Below are 22,048 nucleotides of genomic sequence, written 5' to 3'. Positions count from 1 at the left end.
TTTTTTTTTTTTTTTTTTGGTACTGGGGATCGAACTCAGGTCCTTGCACTTGAGAGGCAGGCAGCAGAACACTGAAAAAGAAAATAACTAACCATAGTATACATTTAATACAATAATTTGGATGAATGTAAATACCTGTAAATACAGAAGTACTTTTGAAAAAATACCATATTAATAATTATCAGAAATAAAAATAAAATAATTCTACAGTAAAAATGAAATGTGTATTATGTATTTATTTCACACACACAAAAAAAATCCTCTCCTTTACCCTTACCTATCCTGGCCCATAATAAATAATGTTTATAATTACATTTTGAATTATTTGGTAATAATTAGAGAAAAGGCAGTTATTACTGGAGATAAAGTCCTAGTCATATTTCTGTGATATATGAGTCATCAGATGTATGTTGGTACTGAGTCAGAGGTGATGTATGAAAGAAGACTTAAGTAGTTCTGAGACACTCCACTTTTCAGGAACCTTTAGTCTTCCACAGAAGGCTATAAATATACTCATAGTATGAGAGCTGTTTTGGATAAATAAAAAGAAAGCTGACAAAATACATTTTATAGCACGTAAGATGCTATCATTTGGGTCCCTTACTTTTCTACTGTAAATTTGTATGTTAGCATAATAGTAGCTGGCTGTGCATCTCAGAAGCTTTCCCTGAGGGATACAGAAAGCAATCTATGTGTCTACCCAGTTGGTATGACAAATGACAAGTTGTGTGCACATGTGTATAAGTGGCAAAATAGGATTTTTTTTACCCCCATTATACTCTTATCTAACTGGTTTTGCATGTGTTTATCTGAGCATCACAGAGGGTCCAGTAGAATTACCCCAAGATTTGTTTTTTGAAGTTTTTTTTTATTTTTTCCAGTAGAAGTAGCCCAATTCAGTACTATGATACATGAAAAACTAGATTTGCAATCTTTGGAGGATGTCAAAAGTCAATCATCAGATCACTTCTGCACAGATCCATTATAGTAAAATACATGTTTTCATAACAGAAGAGCAGTGTGGGTGAATGATGATGATAACTTTGACAATGGCCATGTGAGCCAAACTTCCTTTGATAGAGAACTGGAGCAAGACTTGATTGATACACAGAGAATGCAGACCTCCTTGATTAAGATGATGAAGAAATAAGCAGTGTGAATATATATTTCACTAGCTGAAATGTTACAAAATGCCTATGCAACCAAATGGAACAATCCAGTGTTAGAACTAGGTCTACAGTGAGAGGCTTGGCAGGGTGAAATGTATTGGACAGAATGCCAGCATTCAATGTTGGAAATTCAATGTTGGAAAGTGTAACAGATGAGAGGCTACAAGATACTGTGAAATACACAAAGGCAATGCAAGGAAAACTTTCTATATGCAACAATAGCTATATTAAAAAATGCATTTATCGTGATACCTCACTAGGTGAACTGAAAGTGTTTATAGGTCTGCTGTACCTAGCAGGGCTTTCTCATAGCAATCACAGAAATGTAAAAGATTGATAGAAAAGTAATAGGTTGAAATATGGCATGAAAAAATTTTTGCCTTTGCAGATGTGAAGACTTATTATGCTTTCAACTTGGATATTTATCCTGGAGCTCAGTCATCAGGTCCTTATTCATATAATAATAAACTGTATTATTATATATAATAATATAGATATTATATATAATAATATATATTATAAACTGTATTCATATAGTAATAAACTGTATTCTGTTCACAAAGTATGTGAACAGAATTGTTGCTCCTATCTCCCAAACTAATTAGAATGTGACATTTGACAATTGGTTTATGAATTTCCAATTGATGTTATATTTGCTAACAGGACAAGTTGACTGGCACAGGAACCATTTGCAGAAACAAAGCAAAAATTCAAAATGAAATGTTAAAATTTCAAAACAGAATTGTACAGTACAATGTTTGGATTTCAGAAAGACATAACATGGTCCGTGTATATGACAAAGAAAAACAAACTAGTACTGCTGATGTCAATGTTGCATCATGGAAATATTGATTGGGAAACCTTGTAAAAATGGAAGCCTGAGACGGAAACTTTCTCCAACAAAACAAAAGGCAGAGTAGATGTTGTTGATGAGTTGATGAGCAACTATGATGTCAATCAAAACACAAAGTGTTGGCCAACGGTTGTGTCTCACTCAATCCTAAATGTGTGAAATAAATAGTTTGATAGTTTACAAAGAAAGTAAGTGCAAAATAGCCCAGAAAACTTTTCTTAAGAGTATTGAAACTGGAACTCCTAAGTGATCATTTTACAGCAGGGGAAAAACAAAATGTTTCTGCCCAGAAAACTATGCCAAAAAAAAAAAATAATTGTGGAGCACACTGGTGGGCTGAAAGGTGAACAGTCAGGTGCAGTATCACAAAGATTTACTATGACAACAGGAAAGCCAAATGTGCTATCAGTATGAGCAATACTTATGTATAGAATATGCAGTTGTCATATGTGAAGACTATCTTGGGTATGACAGTTGAAGCAAAGATTACTTCTGTTTTTATTTGGGTTTACATTGTAGTTTACATAGATTTTTATTTCTGATGTCATCTCTTAGGTTTCATAAGCAAGTAAACATCTGATGTGAAAATGTTGATGTCTGTTCTAAGCACTCATTACATATTTGTTATTTTATCTTATTGATAGCTATTTACCTGATAAGTGCATGTTGTACAATATAGTAGAAAGCTCCTGACAAAACAGGAAGAGAAGAGCGGTGACAAGACCACCATATAGAAAAGCACATGTGCTGTCAGTATAAGCAATATGTGTGCATGGAACATGCAGTTGTCATGTGTGAAGACTGCTTAGGTGTGACAGTTGAATCGAATATTATTTTTATGGTAGACTTTTGTTTATGTTTGCATTGTAGTTCACATAGGTTTTATTTCTGATGTTATCTTTAAAGTTTTGTAAGCAAGTATGCAGCCGATGTGAAAATGTTATTGTGTATTCTAAATGTACTATACATATTAATAATTTAAAATTTTATTTTATTGATATTTTATGTTCCTGTTAACTACACACTGTATAATATAATAAAAATCTCCTGATAAAACAGTAAGACCAGTGAGATGTGAAGTATGAAGTATGTTCTACAAAAAAGCCAGGAAAGGAAAAATATGTGCTGTTAGTGTAAGCAATATATGTGTATGGAATGTTCTGTTGTCATGTGTGCAGACTGCCTTAGGTATGATATTTGAAGTAAAGATTTTTTTTGTAAAGTGCTATTGCTATTTTCATTGTAGTTCATATAAGAACTTATTTGTGCTTTTTTTAGACTTTGTACACTAAAAAACAGTTGATGTTGAAAATTTTGATACTTTTTTATAAACAATAAATATTAAAAATTCAATACTTTATTTTTGTGATTTTTTTTCCTGATAAGTACTCACCATTTAATATAATAAAACTCATAAAATTAAAATTAATAATTAATCAGTAGAAATATTTTACGGATAAACATGGATCTTATAGACTCATGTTTATGTGCCTTTATGACAAAATTAGTGTTATGTTCTGTGGGTTAAAAAATGAACATTAAGTATGACTAAAGGATACAAAATAGATATGCCATAAATTTTAAGGTGCATCCTGATTTTAGTGATAAAAAACACTGATAAAATTATATTTCAATTTCCAGGAAGATGACAAAGCAGTAAGCAGCAACACATTAGTCATTCCAAGATTCAGATTCCAGACCTTGGAATTGGAGAGTATTTCAACATTGGACTCCAAAATAAACACACTTTTGAAATCACATTCCTCCTTTTGTTTGTTTCTGTCTTTTTTTTTTTTTTTTTTTTTTTTTTTGATTTGAACCCTTTCCTCCTTTTGTTTGTTTCTTTCTTTTTTTTTTTTTTTTCTTTTTTTGTACTGGGGATCAAACTCCGGGCATTGTGCTTTTGAGGCAGGTGGCGGCACCACTAAACTGAAATCCCCAGCCCGCTTTTTAAAACTTTTTGTTGATTTGGTTGGGGTTTCTTTCTTCTAACATTGTTTGAGGAAGTGTAAACTAGAACAGCCATTATGGAAATCAGAACAGAAATTCCCCCCAAAACAAAAACCCAGCTATTCTACTTCTGGCCCTTACTGCTCCCAGCTATAACTTGTGCTGTCTGTTTCCTGCAGCCACCTACACAAGCTCTGTGGCAATGGCAGAGTCAGTCAACTCTCATGGAGGTGCCCCAGGGGAGGTGTTCAAACCAGGGCCTGCTAGAGCCAACCAATCATCTAGGTAGTGGATGGAAGATCCTTCTTCTAGCTATTTGTCCTCAGTGCCTTTTCTGGATTCTGGTACCCAACACCCTCTGGCTTTAACCCTTTCCATAGAACCTCAAGAAGACCAGCCTGCCCGGAGGAGAGTGCCACTAGGCACTGGGCCCCAGAGCTCCCAACTCAGTAACTCCTTTTTGGCATCTCTAAGACCCTGGCCTCCTTCACTGTTGTCTTTCGTTCTTCTCCTGGTGGTGGGCAACTGCCAAGGCCACATGTTTGTCCATCTGGGCACATGGCTAGTCCCAGCAAGAACATCTGCTGCACCACTCACTGGACACTGTGTTCTGGGAAGGGCCCACCCACTGGCAGGGAATGGCGGGAAGAAGGGACCACGCTTTCATCCATCCTGACCTCCAGAAGCTGCTGGAGATGCTGACCAGTAAGAGAGTCAAACAGAAAATGTGCCAGGAAAAACAAAAGTATGGCTCATTTTTCTAACCAGTGAACACAGACTACCCCCGGGTTTCTCTGAGAAACTTGGTAAGGTCACTGGGGACAAACTGATCACTGCACAGAAAACAGTGTGTTTTCTGCAACACACAAAAGTCAAACCAGAGTAGCTTCTTGGGTTTCAGCAGCTGTCTTTCTATAAGGTCTTGTGAGGCTGCCCACAGTGCCCAGTGCATCCCTGGTGGCCACTGCCTGGATTGATAAAAGATCTTCTTCTACATGACCTCAATCTATAAAATTTAAGGAAATTCTTACTCACATCTCAGGTTGATTTCAGGATGAAGAACCCCTACAAAACACGACCCCATTTCTGCCATATGTCCAACCCTTTCCCCAACTCCCATGCTCTCCCTGAAACTCACAATCTACATCTTAAACTCAGCTTAGGCTCTGGAAAACAACTTACCCTACATCCCAAGAGAAGGCACAGTCTTTTGTTCCTAATGAAAATCAGAATCTCAAATGGCCCTTGCAGAGGCCACTGAAATGGAGAAAGACTTCAACATTTAAGCTCCAAAAAGCTCAAGAAGTCATTAGCCTACCCTCTGTCAAGCATCCTCAGGGCAGCCAGGCCTCAGAGGCCCGTGAGTCTGCCTTCATCCTTCCTGGGGATTCTAACCGTGCTAAGCTCCAGGAGAAACCAAAGTCCCACAGGCCAGGGCATTCGTCACAGATGAGAAACGAGAACCTGCCCCACTCTGCCTTCAGGTTGCTAGCATCCCAGGATCTCATGAAGCCTCTGGGAAAACTCCTAAAGAAGTTTCAGGGACAGGTACAGGACAACCATGAGGCCACCCGACCCACCCAGCCCTCAGCACCTGCTTGACTCCTGGTGCTCTGGCAGCCTCTGTAGTAAACGCCTGGTACCCCTCAATCTAGAGGACAGAGGGAATGTTCCATAAGAGGCAAACAAAAAAGACATGCATCCCAGAGTACAGGAAGCACTTCACTGAGGGACTGGGGGGACAAGAAAAATATAGAAAGTGACATCATGAGGCCTGAGATGCAGGACTCAGGAAGTCACTTCTCTAGGGGCTCAGACCAGGAAGGTCTGGGAAAAGGCCTGCAAGTCCACCTGAGCAGGAAGTTGGGTCCAATCAGTGAAGGTGTGATCCCTGTGTGTGTGTGTGTGTGTGTGTGTGTGTGTGTGAAGACATGATCTCTGTTTGCTGCCAAATACATTTTGCCCAAGTCAGATACCCACTCATAGCTTGTAAAAGTAACATACCCCAAGGGCTGAGAAATGACTGGAAATACCTCTCAGGAGCTTGCCTTTCTTGACTCCAGAACCCCATCCATGGCTGGAAACACGTATTAAAAAATATCACTTAAGGCCTAAGTGGGGTATCCTTGAGCCTAGAAGTATCCACTTAGGTGAGGCTCAAATCTTGCCCACTTCACAGCCTACCTTTGTTTCCTCAGCCAGTTGTGACTCCAGAGCTGACTTCATTGCTAAGCCAGCCACTTTCTGGGAAGAAGTTCCTGGGAAAGTTCCAGGACAGAAGCAGACAACACAAATGCCCTCTGCCACTCTGTGGAATCCTGTCCCTGCCACCAGGTCACCTGCATGTAAGGAAGTGCAGAGGGCCTACAGTGGGACTCTCTCAGATCACAACCATGGGCCTTCAGACACTACTCCAGCTGCACAGGGGGTTAGGCTGCCTTCCGCTGCTTACATCCAGCAGAGCAGGAATGTTTGGGGACACAGAGGAGCAGACCAGTGCCCATGTTAGGCCCAGGAATGACCGAGCTTGATCCAGACAAGGGCACTGGGAGGGTGGCCTTCAGAGATACCTGCCGTAGCCTACTAATGGTGAAAATTAAATTAGTGTCCCCATATTCAGTAGCCAAAGAGAGCAGGAAGCCAGAGGTGGAGGAGAAATTCCCTGCCTGGGAAGTCACCATAGGAGCCGGCATGATGGAAATCTCTAACACTATCAATGTCAACCTAAGCACTTTAGAGACTCTCAACACCATAAATCAGTCTTCCTCCACTAGAGATTCTGTTCCCCAGAGTCAAGGAGCTCAAAATGTGAGCAGAAAAGTGGCTAGTGACATTGAGGTCAATATGCACAGAGGAGAGAACTGGCCTCAGGATATGTCTACTGGTAGCCCTTCAGTTTGGTACAATGTGGGGCTCCTTGGCACAGGTATCTGTCCTTCACCGGCTTCTCAGGTCCATTCTCAGGGCAGCAACCTGCCAACCTCGCAGGTCCTCTGTGACCTCTTAATGAGGGGAGCCAGCAGTCATTGGCAGCAGGAGCCCAATGTGTCCAGATTAGAGGACACAGGAAAGAGCAACAGCAAGATATGTGGATCCACTGACATAAATGAGCACTACAGGAAGCCCAGACCAGGAGATGAGGAAAAACGATTTGCAGGAGTGAGGCCTTCCTGTGCCTGTGAGCTGAGCTGTCTGCACAGGTCAGGGAAGCAGACACCCCTGGGAGCAAGTCCTTTCCACACCCACCAAAGAAAAGCCATCTCACTCCAGAAAGCCTAGAGAAAGAAGCACATTCTACAGTGTTCTAACCCCAGTAAAAAGTGACAAAGGCCAGGAAGACTCCTTACGATAATTCAAGCCCTCATCAGTTCCTCCCTAGAGCTGGGCGTCAATCACAAATCGATCAGAGATGGTGGAAGCTGAAGTGCAGAGCTGCTTGTCAGAGTTGTTGGATTTCAGAAGAACCCCCCGGGGGGTCAGGCAATGTGCCCCCAAGAGGACGTTGTGTGACGCTGTAAGTGTGAAGTTGAAGGCGCAGTGTGGATCCCCAAGTCAGAGAATCCAGGAAGGTGGACCGTCTGAGGAAAGCTGCAAGGAGGGAGCAAAGAGTGAAGCTGTGAGAGCTGAACCCCCCTGCAGTACTGTAAGGCTTTGAAGTTCACATCTTGCCACAGATTCTCCCAGATGGGGGATTTGGGACTATGGGACTTAATGTTTGCCCTGATGGATGTTGCTCTTGCTTGGGTTCCATTCCTTGCTCTCCTCCTATTTGTGTCTTTTGGAATGGAAACGTTTATCTTGTACCATTGGATGATGGAAGCGTTTAACTTTCTTTTCATTTGTACAAGGGCTTGCAGCTAAGACTTTGCCTTAAATCTCAGAGGAGACTGAACTTGAACTTTTCAGCAATACCAAAACTAACTGGGAGAAACATTTCACAATACAGATATCTGACAATGGACTTTTACTAGTATATATGAAGAAAACACACAAGACAATAATAAGAAAGCAACCATCTTTATTTTTTAGTGGTACTGTATATTAAATCCAGGGCCACACACTGAGCTACATCTTCAGCCCTTTTTACTTTTTATTTTGAGAGAGGGTCTAGCTGAGTTGCCTAGGCAGGTCTTGAACTTGTGATTATCCTGCCTCAGCCTCCCAAGTAGCTAAGATTCAAGGCATGTGTCACCATGTCTGGCTAACCATACATTTTAAAAAGTAGAAGAGGCAAGTGATTTAAATAGAAAGATACATGAACGCTATAAGAAAATATATAAATGATTGTTGGTGATATGAAAATACACTCAACATTTTTAATCATTAAGGATATGAAAATCAATATCACAGTAAGATATGTCTACATGCAGTACTTACCAGGATAGGCCAAATTAAAAAGACTAACCCTACAAGTTAGTGATCATACCGAAGAACTAGAACTCTCGTAATCTGCTCAAGGACAAGCAAAATGACATAACTATTGTTGTAGCTTATATTTATTTATTGATTGATTTTTTTGGTTTTTTGAGACAGGGTCTCACTATGTAGTTAAAGACTGACCTGGAACTCACTATGTAGCTCAGGCTGGTCTCGAACTCACAGCGATCCTCCTGCCTCAGTCTCCCGAGTGCTGGGATTACAGGAGTGCGCCATCATGCCTGGCTGTAGCTTATATTTAGAAGTCCCTCCAAAAGCCTCATGTGCTCGTAGGTTAAGCTTTGGGGAGGTGACTGGTTCACGGGTGTGTGATACAGGATCATGGGTGGGGAAGTGTCACTGGATTAGTCCAGTGGTAGGTTTATAGCTGGTTGTGATGTTAGGAGGTAAAGCCTGGTGGGGAAAGATGGGTCCCTAGGGGTGTGGTCTCGAGCAGCATATATCCTCCCTCTCCCTTCATCCCTCTTTGTTTCCTGATGATCCTGCGATGGACTGTTTCTCCTCTGCCATACCCCTCTGTCATGACTGCTGCCTTGGAGCCGGCTGATTGTGGACTGAAACCTCTACACATTATGAGCCAAAACGAACCTCTCCTCTTTTAACTTGTGGATATTTGGTATTTTGTCCCAGCAATGTGAAAGTAGCTAAGACAACTACTTGGGGAAACCATTTAGTGATTTCTCTACCAAGGGATATGGTCCAGCATCCTACTCTAACACACTTGACCCAAGAGAAATGAAAGCACACATCTACATTCATATAAGTACTTGCACATGAGTGTTCATAGCAGCTTTGTTTGTAAGAATAAAAATAGGAAACAAGCCATGTACATCAACAGATAATAGAGTAGAGAGACTGTGATATATTCACCCATGTACCAATCAGCAGCCAAAAGGAACAAACTATGGATATTTGCAGAAGCATGGATATTTCTGAAAAATAAAAAGGAGCAGGGCGGTAAAGCATGTAAGCAGTGATCACATTAATGGAATCACAAAGTACATATGACTATAAGCTATGATTGTGTTTATGGAATAACAGAGTATATACGAAGTTCTGGAAAAGGCAAATCTAATTTAGGGCATCAGAAAGCAAATCAGTGGTTGCCAAGTGCTGGAGGCAGGTGAGGCTGTCCACACAGGAGGCACAAAGATAATCTTCTTGTGGTAGTGGAGGTTTGTTTGTTCATTCTTTTTCTGGTTTTTTGAGAACTCATTATGTAGCCCAGGCTGGCCTTCAACTCATGACAATCCTCCTGCCTCAGCCTCCCAAGTGCTAGGATTACAGGGGTGATGGAACTTTGTGTCTTGATTGATATGGTATATATTGGGGGGTATATAAAGGTATATTTTATTAACTGTATATTTTAAATCAATGTATTACATTGTATGCAAAGTAGCCTCAAAATAAGTGATTTTTGAAGTAAAAATAAATTGAACCAATGTATCCATATTTCTGCAAACTCCTTCAGGAAAGAGAAGGATCCACCTAGTGAATTGGATGTACTTATATGAGCCCAGCTTGAACTACACGAACAACCCAAATGTTCATGAGGTACTCGTAGCCTGCCTAGCCTCTCTCAGTCCTCCCTGAGGAATAAAACAAGGTGAGGCTGCCCTCCCTTGGGCACTCCGCTGTCCTAGGGCCCAGGTTTCCCTCCCTAGGTGTTCTGCACACCTGTCAAAGTGGCTGGTTGGATGGATGGTCAGTTGATCTGGTCTCTGACCTCAAGCAGGCATCATTATAACAGGAGCAGCCAGCTCACTTCAGCAAAGAGAGTGTAACTGTGAAGAACAAGATATCATCAGTAGGAAGCAACTGAGGTGAAAAGAAACAAGAGCAGCCTAGTCAGAGGAGGCCTCATGGTAGAATCACAGCAAAATGGGCCTTTAAAAGAAAGCTCTAGAGTCAGAGCAGGGTGCACGCTCCCTGGCACAAGGAGCACGCAAAGGGAAGTGGAGGGAAGAGAGCATGCAGGAGACTGCAGAGGACCCAGGGTACCACCTGGAGGGACAGGGGTATGATAGGCACACAGGGTGGTTGGAGCTGGCCCTGTGGAGCCTGAAGGCTGAGCTCAGGGAGACGCAAGACTGGGAGACACTCCTCACAACCTCCTGGGGATGACAGACACCCTCTGAGCATCCATCCATTCAGCTCACCTTTCTAGAAGATGCTTTTTTTCACTTAGATGCAGGGTTCTGGGCCAGGCAGGGGGGACAGAAGGACGGAGCCCTTGCTATTCCTAGAAAGAGCCATATAAACAAGCCTGACGTGAGGCAGACTAGCAGGGGCACAGGGAGGAGCTGGCCTGCTGGGTGCAAGCAGTGAGGGCTTCCCAGAGGAGACAGCATCTGTACTGAGCTGAAAAGGATGATCAGGAGCCTGTCAGGCAGAGAGGGTTACAAAAAAGGCATGCAGCACTGTGCAGAGAATAAGGTTTGAGGCTGGAGGCAGGAGGTCCTGGCAGTTTCCAGGAGAGGAGACACTGTGGCTCCCTCACAGAAGTGGACCAAATCCCACTCTAGAAATGAAAATGGTTTAAGATGCACCGAACGTCTTGCGTAAGTGCAGGATTACATTTCTGTACAGAGAGGCCCCATTTCCTGTACAGGATTGACTTCACTCTCTGTGGTTTCAGTTACCTGCAGTCAACTGCAGTCCAAAAGTATGAAATGGAAATTTCCAGAAATGAGTAATTCATGAGATTCCCACAGCTTTTATTACAGTGTATGTTCTGATTGTTGGTTTTGTTATTAATTGTTTTTAAGATCTTACTGTGCCTTAATTTTTTTTCTTTTTATTGAGTTTATTGGTACATTCTAGGTATACAGTACAGTTACATTCATTATTGGGATCTTGTACCTTTACATGACAGGTCTTGGTTCTCATTTTTTCCCCTTGTCCCTGCCCTCCCTTCACCGCCTCCTCTCTTCCCTATTTGCAAACATTTTATTTCCATGTTTTTTATTTTCTTATATTTTTCTTTCTTTTTCCTTATTTGTCCCCTTTCCCCTACCCTTCCCATTTTCCCTACACCTTTAGCCCTTTTCTTCCTATTTCACATTGTTAATTATCCCATTAAGATCTTGTGTACTATTATAGTTATTCACACCAGAGAAACTATTCGGTATTTACATGTCTGTGACTTATTTATTTCACTTAGGAGTATATCCTCAAAAGGTATCCATTTTCCCATGAATGACTCTAATTTCTCATTCTTTATGGCTGAGTAGTATTTCATTTTATAGAAACACTACATCTTTATCCGGTTTCCAACTGATGGGCAAATGGGCTGTTTCCATGTTTTAGCTGTTACAAACTGTGCCGCTATAAACATAGGTACCCACTGTGCCTTATTTATAAGAAAAACTCTTTCCTCAGTGGGTATATACAGGAAAAAGCACAGCATATGTGGAGTTCCATGAATCTGGGTTTCAGGGGACACAGAGATTGTGCAGGGCATCTCTGCAGGTGGGGGAACCACTATGCACCCCCGAGCTGAAAAATCACATAAAGGAAGCAACCTGAAGTCTAAGGAGAAGCACAAACACAAAGAAACCCTTGTTTATAAGAAACTTGATAGGGAGGAGGCAGAAGGGAAGGGAGGGAGCCTGGCTTCAGAGGGTGTTTGTCCTCTGTAGTGACATCTACATGGGAGGGCATCTTTCATGGGAATCTGAGCTGAACAAGGACAGCATTACCTGAGTAGAGCCGGGACCAGTGCCAGGCTTAAACAGTGGAAGGGCTCAGGACAGCGAGTGAAAGGAAGGCAGGCCAGGTTTGGGAGCCTGCTGGGTGAAGGCAACGCCTGCAGGTGACCACTGCCCCACCAACCTCAGGCCCAGGCACAGGACTGTCCCAGCCCACAGGCAGAGGAACAGGGATGAGAGGCCACCTTTCTAGACATCACTGTGTCGCACTTGGATGCTTCCTCCATTACTCGTCAGCCTGGAGTCGAGAGTTGACATTTGCTGCGTAACACGGCCTGATTATCTGACACTGAGCAGCGGCCTGTACTTCTCTGATGACAGAAGCCTGCGGAAGGAGCTGCTTCCTCTCTCTAGGCTGAAAAGGAGCGGACCCTGGGCACCACTCCTGCCTCAGACACTAGTCTGGGACTGCAGGAGAGAAGCTGCTGCTCATCATCGAGCTGGAACAGAAGATGACCAGAGATAAGGGTGTCCCAGTTCTGTTCCCTGATGGGAGCCACCTAACCCCATTCTTCCTTCCCCCCATGCTAGAGGAGACCTCATGGTGACCTCCCCCAGCAAGTGAGGCTGAGTGTAATGGAGGCTGCCTTCTTGCTGGATGCCCTACAGGGGTCTATCTGGTGGAGACAAGCAGGACAATATACATGACTAAAGCCGATTGCTGGAGACAGGTGATACTTTGGTTTGCGGTCTGCATTTTCTCCCAGTTCTGGAAGCTGGAAGTCTGTGGTCCTGGTGCTGGTTCCTTCTGAGGTCTCTCTCTTGGCTTGTAGGTGGTCTTGTCTCACTCTCTGTCTGCATCCTAGTTTCTTTTTATAAGGACGCCAGTCACACTGGACCAGGGCCCTCCCTAAAAGCCTCATTTACCGTTATTGCCTTTTTCAAGGCCCTGCCTCCAAAGACAGTCACATCCTGAGGGACTAAGGACTAGATTCACAACATAGGAATTTGGGGAGACACAGCTCAGCCCACAACACTCAGGCTCACTTGACAGTGCTTTAGTTACCGCTACGACTGTCAAAGGAAAATTGCAATTTAGGTTACAAATATTAACCTCCTGGTCTCAAAGCATATATTTACAATCAGCAAAACAAAAGATTATTCATATGCATGAATTTTCTCTTGGATCCAACACAATCATAAGGGTCAGTGGCAGCGATGGGATGACAGGTCCCCAGGGATGCATTCCCAGTGCCTCTCTGAAGGGCAGAGGGAGCCAGCTAGGAGTCCAGGGGGAGGGCACAGCACGGGGTGGAAAGCACTACTCTGCAGCGTCTTTTGGTGGTTTTCTTGCCCTTGGGACCCCTTAGGCATCCAGTGGGTCCCTGCACTTTGGAAGCCTGTGGCTCCCTCTTCTGGACAATCCCCTGCACAGCTATGCTCTCCCTCTGAAAGCGCACAGGAGACAAGAAACAGCCTGGCATCTCACATCTCTTGTGGATCCCTCTCTGAGGCCCAAGGGAAGGTCTGATTTGTTCCTCCCAGGCATGAGTGCCTTTGAACAGGTTGCAGGAGTGCAGGTAGTACCCTCCCATTGCATCTTTGGCTGGGAAGGTTTGGAGAACTTTCCAGTCCTTTCCCAGCCAGAGCACATTTTAAGAACATTTTAAGCATGTGTCTGTGGCACAGCTGTGCTGCTCTGCATGCCGGAGCATGGCACCTGGGGCCGTGTCTTCTGTGCTCTGTAGGCCTGGAGGAAGCTGAGCAAGATACCTGTCCCCATGTGTGTACAGCTGAGGAGGGACAGATTTCTTGTTTGGTGTTGTCTGAGGTTTGGGGCCCAGGGCAATGCTGTCCTCATAAAGTAAGTTGAGACACGCTCTCTCTTACCTGTTTGCTTCTAGGGGAGAGGGAACACCATTGGTGTTATTTCGTCTTCAAATGTTTGGTAGAACGGACATGGATACTGACAATGTTTGTATGGCAAAACCTGTTCAAAGCCACTGCATGGCACATTTTGAGTAACTGAGGAAAAGACAGAAACATATAGAAGAATCAGGTTTTTTTTTTAATGACAAAAGAGGTCATTGTTAACTCCTATAATTACAACAGCTAAGCGGGGCTTGGAGGCTCATGCCTGTAATCCCAGCACTCGGGAGGCTGAGGCAGTAGGATTGCTGTGAGTTCGAGACCAGCCTGGGCTACATATTGAATTCCAGGGCAGTCTCAACTACAGTGAGACCCTGTCTCAAAAAAACAAAAACAAAAAACCCAAAAAACAAAAAAAATAACAGCTAGACTTATATACATGTTATATAAAAAATTGTGTGTGTTTGATTTTAGACTGAATTATCTTTTGACACACTTTAATAAATCATACATACATTCTCTTGCTGGGATTTGAAATGGCAAATACTAAGCATTAATGAAGACAAGAAAATGAATACCCACTATCAGAATAATTTAGAATTCTAATTTTTTGTTTTGAGTATGTTAGTCATAATTACCAATAGCTCTAGAATTCAAAAGTACCCACTTCCACAGAATTCCAGTCTGAGTGCCCACACCCCGTCTTCCCCCCCATTTTAACAAGTAAAAGTTTCTTCAGACCCCAGACTTATACTGTGCTGTGCATGTCCACCATCTGGTGGCGTGATTACTTCATTACACAATAATCCAAATGATGGTTTACTTGTATTAAAAATAAGATAATTTTTAAAAAATCTTAGTAGCTATTAAAGCAATTAAAAATATGCAACCAAAGACACAGAAAATATACTTACTTTTATCACACATGGAGTACATTTAAAGTTTTGTGATGTGCAAATCTTTACATCCTCCCCCAAGAATTTAGTTGTTCCATGCCTTGAAGTGAAACTCAGGCAGAATTAGAAAAGAGTATAGGGGGCCTGGGATTTAGCTCAGAGATTCCGCCCCCTGTCTTGCAAGCGCAAGGACCAGAGCTGGATCCCCAGTACAAAAAACAGAACAAAGAAAACACAGAATTGAAGAAAAGATTATTAACTAGGCCACACAGAAAAGTGTGAACATTCCTATTTAATTGCCTCATGGATGGCTTTCCCAAGACTCATGGGAGACTGCTTACACTTGTGTTTTAATATTATTCTTCTGTTTACAAAACTATACATATTCATTTTTTAAAATTTACAAATTTAGACATTTCAGAACTTGATTCTTCTTACCCCAAATCCATGTGGGGAGAATTTGCAGTATGGACAGCAATAAAGAGGGATTTGGGACACTCCCTTTTCTCCTCCACAAGGCCCAGCTGGGTAAAGGAAACTGGAGGCTTCTACCCTTGGTCCCCACACAGCCCTCCCTGGGCTACACTTGGATCTTAGTAACTGAGGGTGACAAGGGTGACTCCTGCTGCAGAGGGAAGAGGCTGTGCCACATTGAGGCATTGCCCAGAACAATAAAGCAAAGACTTTTTCACATTTTCAATAAGTCTTATACTTTTAGCTCTTAAATTTAAATCTATGATTCATTTAAAGTTAATATTGGTGAACACTGAGGAAGAGGTCCAACTTTGTGTTTCCGTGTGGGTAGCCAGTACTATCTGTTAAAAGGACCATTCTTTCCCCCACTAAATTGTCTTGGCATCTTGTGAAATATGGATCGGCCATAATGTGCAGATTTGTTTCTGGACTCTTGGTTCTAGCCCACCGATCTACACCTTACCAGCCCTGGCCTGTCTTCGGTTCTCAGTGCACTGCCCTGTAGGGACTGGGTCTCTGGGAATTAACACATGTGACTGTGGCTCCTGCTCCTGCTAGGAGTTCTGAACTTACAGCAAGGGTGTTTGGCCTGGAGGCCCTGTGCCTAACAGTGCTATGAATCCATAAAAAGTGAACTTGAGAGGCATCCAGGCAGCGTGCAACCTCAAACAACTCACAGTTCCTCACTTGACAGAATTTGTTAGTATTTCTTTAAGGATAAGAATGCCAACAATAAATTTCTTTGGTTCCTGCATGTCAAAAATAAGTTATTTCTCCTTCATTTTGAAGGAATTTTGGTGTATGTATAGAATTTCAAAATGTCATCCCATGGACTCCTAGGTTTATTTCTGTGAAAAAAAGTATACTCAGTTGTGCTTTTGGTCTTTAAATGTAATATGCCTTTTCTTACTGATTGTTCTTGATATTTTCCTTTAGACTGGTTTTAAGTAATTTTGCTGGAATGTGCTTGGGGTGGATTTTGCATAGTTTGTTAAATCTCTGGCTTAATATCTGTCATTCATTTAGTACAATTTTTGATACCTCTTTGTTTTAATATTATTTGGACATTCCTATTTCATGTTTTATGATTCATATTTTGCACATTCAATTTTGAGTATGCATCACACTTCCTTACACAGTTATAGTTTTCTATCTTTCCTTTTTTTTTTCTTCAGTTTGGATGTTTGCTACTGATCCCTCTTCTGAGTCATTAAGTCCAAGATCTGCTATATCATATCAGCTATATTATACATCACATTATCTGAATTCTTAGCGCCATGTGTATACCAGTTTTTCAATGTACACTTGATTTTTAATATAGGCTCAAATTTTCTAATGAAATTCTGCATCCTTCCTTCTACTCTGGCCATGTTTCCCCTCTGTATTCTTCAATACATCAATCATGAAGGTTAAAGATCTTTTTGGGCAATTCCAACATCAAGACTCATGGAAGTCCAATATATTTTACCTCCGTTGCCTACCCATCATATATTATCTCCCCACATACGTATGGTTAGGTTTTGTGTTAGGCATTATGTATAAAAAGCCTTCAAAATCTCCAGATAATATCACTTTCCACAAGAGTTAGTTTTCTCTCTTCAGTAAATGGAATAAGAAAATAGTACTTCTAGTACAGTTTTGAATTCAAGAGGATGAGGCTAAGGTGACACTCTAGTTTGATTCAGTGTGTCTTTATTCTTGCTTATCCTTAGATGTAGGTTTCCTGTCTTCTGAATGAAACCAATTCCTTCTGCCCTGAAATGTTGCCCAAGAACAAACCCCCAAACCTTCTGTGTTCAGAGTTGGGGCCTTGGAAGGTAATTGAATGATGTGATGCTGTGTTTCTCAGCAGATTCATCCACTTATGGGGTTAGTAGCTGAATGTGTTGTTAGGAGGTAGGGTCTGGCCAGAAGCAAATGGTCATTAGGAGTGTGAGCTGGCAAGAAGTATCTCTCAGCTCTTCCTTTTGCCTTCTGCTTTCTCACTGCCATGAGATGAGCAGTTGTTCTTCATCCAGGCCTTTCCACCACGCTGTTACTGCCTCGGAGCCAGCTGACCAAGGACTGAAAACGTGAGCCAAATTAAAACCTCTCCTCCTCAAGCTGGAGGTGTTGGGTGTGGTGTCCAGTGACATGGAGGTGACTAAGACCTCCTCATACACACACTTTCAATGTGTGGTAAGCATCACAAAGGGGAAACCTGTTATGGCTGAAGCAGGTATTCTCTCCAGTTGCCCTTTGTATCCTCAGTACTGTAAGATCTTAGGAACATTTTCCTTGACTTACAGAAAACTGAAGTCAAGGTCGTGCCCTCCTACATGGCTCTGGAACTCAGCATACATCATACGGAATGATTTCTTCTAGAGCAAACTGTCTATTGAAGGCCTCTAAGTTTTTGACGTACTGTCACTTTAGCTCAGCAGGATCATTAGAAACTTCTACATGAACTAGGATGAGATCGCAAAAACAGGATGCACGTGACAAAGATTTAAAGATCTCATCCTGCCTGTGGTTGTCAGTTGTGGAGAGAGGATGGAAGAACATAATAATGGCAATGCGTGTGAGTGGTGATTTACTTTTGTCTTTTGCCATATTGCATATGAAGACGTTGGCAGAGTACAGGATTACTGAGACAGGGTTACTGCAGCTGAGACAAAATTCCATGAAATGATTTTGATAGACCTTTATGTCAATGTTTTCAGTTATCCACATCTCTTAGTCGTCCTTCATATGCTAGTTTGACCTGGCCAGTGGACTTGCAGTGGCCAGTGCGATATGGACAAATGTAACTCAAGGAGACAGATTCGCCACCTGCAAGTCTGAGGACGCTACGCTAGGATGAGCTCAGGGTTTGGAGGGCTCATGTAGGTGAAGATTTCTGTCCCAAGCTGCCCAAGTTGAAGGCCCCACATATGAAGTCATTGCCTCACAATAACCATCCATTCCGGTCTTCTCCTAAGGCTGTTTCAATTCCATCCATGCAGGTCTTTCCCCCAGACATCATCCAAATTCAAGTGACCTGTCTTTGGCTTCACAGAAGACAACAGCAGTCACCCTCGACTCCCTGCATTCTGCAAATGAGCCTGAGTTGTCTTCTCAAGAGGTTTGTGAAGGAGACCTCTGTGTAAAAGAGCAAGATAGAATTATCCATCCAGTGACTTAACGGGAGAGAAGTGTTAGAATTTGAATGGAGAAGTTATATTCTAAACAGAGACAGGAAAGACAAGCTGTGGAAACGGAAAGGTCACAGGAATACTAAAAAGCAAGGAGAAAGAGAACGGCCATGTAGCGAAGAGTACAGACTAATTCACGATGCCAAACTTGCTTCCGGAGGGAAACAGAATCTGACTCTGCAGGCACAGTGGTGCTTAGGACTCAGCCTTCAAGAGAAGGCTGCTCTCTAACAGGATGTTCACATAAAAGTGAGAGAAATGCCCACTCGCAGATGTGCAAGTCCTAATATAGTAGCACAAGAACACACACACACACACACACACACACACACACACACACAAAACTGTAGGAAAACAAGGCAACAAAATTCCAGCAAAAGTTTATAACTCTTCAGTAACTGAATCTGTGCATATGGATAAAACCCAGACCAATATTTCAAAAGATTGATTTTACAGAATATTAATGACTTCAAAGAGGATGCAAATAAACAACTTAATGAATTAAGGGAGACCATGCAAGTTATGAAAGAGCGATTCAATAAAAAAGTAAAGATTCTGAAAAAGAGCCAAACAGAAATCTTGGAAGTGGAAAGCCCAATAAGTCAAATAAAAATCCAGTGGAAAGCCTGATGTATGTAGTGAGTGGAGCAAAGAGAAGATAAAATTTCAGGACATGCTGACAAGGTTGGTAAATTATCACAACTATCCATTAATAAAGACCAACAAGAAATTGTTTACAAAACATCTCAAAATTCTAGGATATGACTAAAAGACCAAACTTTTAAATTTTTGGCATAGAAGAAGGCATAGAAAATCTACTGCCTGGAAAAAAATGCAGAAAATTTCCTAAATCTTAGGAAATATATGGACATCCAGATGCATAAAGCATTTAGAACATCAAACAGGCAAGACCAGAAAAGAACCTCTCCGCTTCATACTATATTTAAAATGCCAAGCGTACTGAACAAAAAAAGAACATAGGAAACTGTGAGAAACAGCAAGTTACTTACTCACAAATCCACCAGAATCATTCCAGATTTCTCAGGAGAAACTCAAAAGCCCAGGAAGTCATGGAATGATGAATTTCAGTTCCGGAAAGAAAACAATTTCCAACCAAGATTATTATACCCAGCAGTTATAAACCAGCCTGAACTTCAGGGAAACTAAAGGTAGAGGCTAGCTAGGATTATCCACTACTAAGCTACAGTTGGTTTTTGGGATTAATCATCTGGACTCTGACCATTTTGTCTATCATCTGCGACAGCAGAGATGTGCCTTGAAGTGGATTCTTTTTCTTTTTCTTTTCTTGTTTTTTCTTGATTGTTTGTTCTTGCTTTTATATGAGTACGAAGAGGTTCTAGTTCTTTGTTATTATTGTTCTGTGTCATTTTTATTTTTATTTCTTCTCTCTTTCCCTCCTGTCTTCTTCACCAGTTTCCTAAAGTTTGTATAATCTTCCTCCAATCTTGCTTCTAATTTCTTCCTGCTCTTTTATTTCTCTATTTTTTTTGGCCCCTAAGCCCTTTTAAATTTTCTCCACTGAAGGTAAAATCACCATACTGAGGGCTTATTTACTGTATACAATTTTCTGGTTTATTTTAGAATTTTTTATATAACCATAAATCTAGTTTATATGGTTAAAGGTGGCAAATAAATAGTTATCACAGTTTGTCATTTTCTAGGCTGTGTTTGATGCTAATTTATTGTTGACTGTACTACTTTAAGGTGATATAATCGTTCTAATCAGTTGTTCTTCCTATTAAAGAAAACACATCAGAATCACAGCAGACTTCTCAACACAAACACTCAAGTTCAGGAGAGCTTGGAGTGAAGTATTTCAAGTCCAAAAGAAAACAACCTTCCAGATTCCCTGAAAAACTACATTTCAAAATTGATGGAGAAATAAGATACTTCCATGAGAAAGAATACCTGAGGAAATTCATAGCCAGTAAACCAGCACTCCAAAAGTTTCTGAAGGACATTCTAGAAAGAGGTAACGGGGACAGCAACTCTATGAACCCCAACAGAATGAATCCACCAGGCAAGGTTAGCAATTAAGAGGGAAAAAAGAGAGCAAACAACAGGAAAATAACAAGACAACGAAAAGTCAATACATATCAGTTATAACCATCAATGTTAATGATCTCAATTCACTAATCAAAAGAAATAGACTGGCAGAATGAGTCAAAAAGCAAGATACAACAATATGCTACATATAATTAACATTATATGTTAATTTTTAATTAACACATTTAATTAAAAAAGAAATTCATACACTGAAAGTCAAAGTATGGAAAATAATTTCCCATGCTACAGGAACCCAGAAAAAAGCAGGGGGTAGCTATTTTGTTTGCAGACAAAGTGGATTTCAAGCTAAGACTGATTAAGAAAAGAATGTCATATCATCTTTGTAAGGGGAATAATCCAAGAGGAAGAAGTAACAATCATAAATACTTGCACCAAATACTTGTGCACTGAAATATATAAAACAAATATAGGGCTGGGGATTTAGATCAGTGGTGCCGCCACCTGCACAAGGACCCGAGTTCAATTCCTGGTACCAAAAACAAACAAAAAACTGGTAGGCTGAGGATTTAGCATAGTGGTTCCAGTGCCTGCCTTGCAAGCTCAAGGTCCTGAGTTTGATCCCTGGTACAAAAAAAATAAATTACTAGACATGAAAAATGAAATAAACACCAATACAATTGTAATGGTGGACCTCCGTGACAAATAGATCAACTAGACAAAAACCCAAAAATGAAATAGCAGAACTAAATCAAACTTTTGAAAAAATGGGCTTAGAGGACGTCTATGGAACATTCCACCCCACAACACCAGAATACATGTTCTTTTCAGCTGCACATAGATATTCTCCAAAATAGATCATACATCCGTTCATATAGCGTGTTTAAGTAAAAACAAAAGAATTAAACTTATCCCATGCATATTATCAGACCATAATGAATTGTAATCGGAAATCAATGGCAAAAGAAACCACAAGAACTTCATAAACACATGGAAATTAAACAATATCCTGCTGAACAATCAGAGGGTCACAAATGAAATTAAAGAAGAAATTAGTTGCTACAATCAAACTATGCCACCAATACAACATACCAGAACTCATGGGATACAATGAAAGCAGTCCTATGAGGGAAATTTGTATTAGTGAATTCCCATATTAGAAAAACAGAGTGAGCTCAAAGAAACAACCTAATGTAGAACCTCAAGCTTTTAGAAAAAGAAGACGAGTCCAAAGCTGGTACAGGGAGGGAATTATAAAGATCAGAGCAGAAGGTAAGGCAATGAAGACTAAGAAAACAATACAAAGAATCAATGAATCAGAGTTGATTCTTTGATGATTAAATAAAATTGACAAGCCCTTAGCCAAAAAAGAAAAAAGAAAAAAGGAGAGAAAGATCACCTCTTTAATAAATGGTGCTGGAAAAACTGGCTTTCCACATGCTGAAATTTAAAACTAGATCTGTTTCTTTCCCCATGCACTAAACTAAAATCAAAATGGATCAAAGACCTAAATATTATAACAGAAACACTAAATCTGCTGGCGGATAAAATA

Source organism: Fukomys damarensis, unplaced genomic scaffold (assembly GCF_012274545.1).
Source record: "Fukomys damarensis isolate Sample0158 unplaced genomic scaffold, DMR_v1.0_HiC HiC_scaffold_27, whole genome shotgun sequence".
Classification (NCBI taxonomy): domain Eukaryota; kingdom Metazoa; phylum Chordata; class Mammalia; order Rodentia; family Bathyergidae; genus Fukomys; species Fukomys damarensis.
This window is presented reverse-complemented; position numbering follows the sequence as displayed.